Genomic DNA, 3,745 nt, shown 5'->3' with positions numbered 1-3,745 from the left:
CAGTGCTCCGAATGCCAAATATTTTTCAGCCTTAAATGTAATCTCACTAAACATATGAGAATCCACACTGGGGAAGAAAATTATCAGTGCTCTAAATGTCAGAAAAGATTCAGAGGAAGAGATCATTTCAAGCGCCATAAGAAAACACACCAAAATATTTTAGTGCTCTGAATGGCAGAAAAGCATCAATTTAAAACACAATCTCACTCTACATGAGCAGACGCACACAGGGAAAAAACATTACCAATGCTGTGAATACCAGAAATTCCTATTTGATAAGCACAGCCTCACTAACCATAAGCGATTCTCCATACTGATGAAAAACCTTATGAGTGTTCTGAATGCCAGAAAAGCTGCAGAGAAAAACGCTATCTCACCATGAGAAACTCCACACTGGAGATAATCTTTAGGCCAAAAAAGCTTGTATCTGAAAGACATAATCTGAAAGAAACACGTTAGTGTTAGATTCCTTACCTTAGAATTACCCCCAGGTGTCAGACTGGATCCGGAAAGTTTTTCGTCAGCAGTACCCCTGCACGTCGGTAGGCCTCGTCTGCGGCTCCGTGTCCGTCGTCGGCGTCGTGATCGCCGGAATGATGTCGCTGGAGTACTTAGACGCCACCCTCGCGTATTGACGTCAGTTCTTCTTTTTTCCGCGCCAGCTAGCGCAGATCCGGGAAGAGCACGTACCTTTAGTCATTTTTTTACTAACATTTTGGACATTTTTGTCTATCTTTTTCGAGTCGAGTCGACTCCTGGTGCCAGTAGGCAGCCCTTCTGTCCCTAAAATTAATAATTATACAGCCTCCGTCGATAGACTTTTTCCGTGGCCCAATCCAATCCACGCGCCTTGCAAACAAAATTTCAGTAGATACCATAGGGGGAAGAGGCCTGTTGTAATTAAGGCAATGGATACATTTGTTCTTAAGCTCCATATACTCCTCCCTTCTACCCTGGCTCAATGGTGGGACCCCCGCAAGAACCACACATAACGGTGTGGATACCAGGGGAAGATCTATACGCGGTAACCCATTTGTTGATGGAACATGAGAAATATTATTGTTCGTTTGGCGTTGTTCAATTATAGCCCTGCTCCCATCTTCTATCAATGCCCTTCCACTCAACACAATGTGGTTAGTCACTGCAATATCATTAGATGAGATGAAGTAGGATTAGAACAGGGGCACTGATATCAGCTTATTACTCGTAGGCATAGGGGTAGAGGGAATTTCAGATTCATTAGTTTGCTTAGATAATCTCTTTTGTTTTTCTGTTATCGCTTTATCCTGGTTCCCACCCGTGCCTGAGCCGAACTAAACGACTTGCAAGCCTGTTTTCTATCAAGTTAAGTCTGTCATAAATGGGGAGACATGTCTTTTAAAAAATGTGTTCAAGTTTGGTCCAAAAGTCCAATCCCAACTCAGCGGGGAAAACAACACCAGGACTCAATATCGATGTGGGCTCTTCCGTGATGGGCTAGCATGTAGCAGGACTATGCGGAGTTGGTGGTAGGCAGTATATGATGGTCTCAACATCGTGGCCACGAATTCCAACACTGGCCCTAACACCCTCGCAATCCCAACCCAGCCCCTGATCACGAACACTAGGGAAGGACCCTCACTCACCCTCCCTGCCTACTCCAGCTTTCCCGCCCTAAAGGAGCCGCAGGTCGCTGATCTTCTCCCACAGATGAAGTCAGGATCTCCTCTATATCCATGTCCCCCTCACATATTAGACTCAATCCCAAAAGTGATAACTGGAGTTCTGACCTCCTTATTAAATAAGGCTATCAGCCTGGGCAAATTTCCTTCAACTTGGAAAAAAGCCTGCATCCGCCCGATTCTCAAGAAAGAAACGCTTAATCCCACAGAATCCAAACACTATCGGCCCATATCCTGCCTACCTCTACCAGCTAAAATCCTCGAGAAAGCTATGAATCTAGAATTAATAACTTTTTTAACGCATAACAACCTTCGAGATTCTACACAACATGGCTTTCGAGCGTGCCATTCAACTGAGTCAGCACTCATTATGGCAACGGAGGACATTAGGAAGACGATGGATGACGGTGGAAGAACGGCCCTTATACTACTCGACTTAACCACGGCGTTCGACACCGTCAACCATTCGGTCTTATTGAGTCGATTGGAAAAACTGGGCATTTCAGATGCCGCTTAGGCCCTACTAGCATAATTTCTAACTGGCAGAATCCAACAAGTACATTGGGATGGACTCATCTGAGGAATTTACTCTCCCTGGGGGTGTCCCGCAAGGGTCGGCATTATCACCAACTCTATTTAATCTGTATGTAACACCGTTGGCCGACCTAATAAAATCCCATGGTTTAAAATTAGTGTCTTACGCCGACGACACGCAAATTATTGTGTCTGTCTCTGAATCTATTGAAGCTACTGCAGGGCGTTTCAGAGACTGCCTTCTCACGTGAAAAATTGGATGAGTCAAAATTTTCTCAAACTAAATACAGAGAAGACCGAAGTTATAGAATTCGGTCAGAAGCCTTCGATCTGGAGTCACTTATGGTGGCCCTCGGAAGCTGGCTCTTGCCCGACTCCAGCTGAGAAGGTCAGAAACCTCGGGTTTCTGCTGGACAAAAACCTCTCCTGCACGGCACAAGTTAATCAAGTCACCTCAGCATGCTTCCACTCTATGAAGGTACTCAAGAAAATCTTACCTTACATTCCCTCCACCTTAAAGAAGACCGTCGTAGCTGCCCTAGTAATGTCTCAGATCGACTATTGTAATTCTCTCTACCTGGGTACGGGAGAAAAACAAATGACCAAACTGCAGGCTATCCAGAATGAGGCTGCTAGAGCTCTGCTGAACCTGCCAAGGCGCCACCCCACCTTTAAAGCCATACGAGAGTTACACTGGCTCCCAATCAGACGCAGAGTACAGTTCAAAGCCCTCTGCCTGGTCCACAAGTCCATTCATGGCAAAGGTTCAGATGACCTGGCCAAACTCCTCCCACGCTATGTGCCTAACCGAACCCTAAGATCTGCCAACCAAGACCTGATCTGTGTGCCTAGAATTTGGAGAGCGCGCTGGGGTAGAAAATCCTTTTCCAATCAGGCCTCCAAACTTTGGAATACACTACCCTCTGTGCTCCGGTCACAACCTTCTAATTTAAGTTTCAGAAAATCATTGAAAACGTGGCTGTTCTCTCTGCCCTGATCTGTCTCATTCTTGTCTTCTTTTCTACAGCGCCAAGACGCTGCGGCATTCGAGCGCTTAAAAAAACTTTTAATCAGTTCAGTCAGTCAGTGTTATTGTACTTACCCCTACTTTATCAGATTTCTGAATTTTAGCTTTTCTTTTGACACTTAATGTTGGAGGTCCAGGATGCACAGTGTGAAGGTTAGGGGCATTTCTAGTATTTAGCATGGCGGCTTCACATACTGGTTTGCAAGGCAAGCCTCCAGCAATTTGCAATTGTTGGTTGCCCTTTCGCACGTCATTGCCTTCTGGCCTTGTAAGATCAATATTTTGTAGGGAGTTTGGCGAAGATGCCTGGGCCAAACTTCCCAGTGATGCCCGTTTGTTGAAAGCAGGGTCAAGTGACAATCTTCTTTCTGTCAGCTCTATTTCGTGGGCCAGAACGGAAGATGCCCTCGCGAGAAACAGGTCCAGGGTACCCACTATTGACCCACCATTAGTTTCCTGCCTCTCCCAGCCTTAGGAGTGGTAATTTCCGACGAGGTTTAGAACAACTACATTGTGTAAATGA

The sequence above is a fragment of the Lissotriton vulgaris genome, chromosome 1_1 (genome assembly GCF_964263255.1).
Source record: "Lissotriton vulgaris chromosome 1_1, aLisVul1.2, whole genome shotgun sequence".
NCBI classification, from domain to species: Eukaryota; Metazoa; Chordata; class Amphibia; order Caudata; family Salamandridae; genus Lissotriton; species Lissotriton vulgaris.
Note: the sequence above shows the minus strand (reverse complement) of the source record.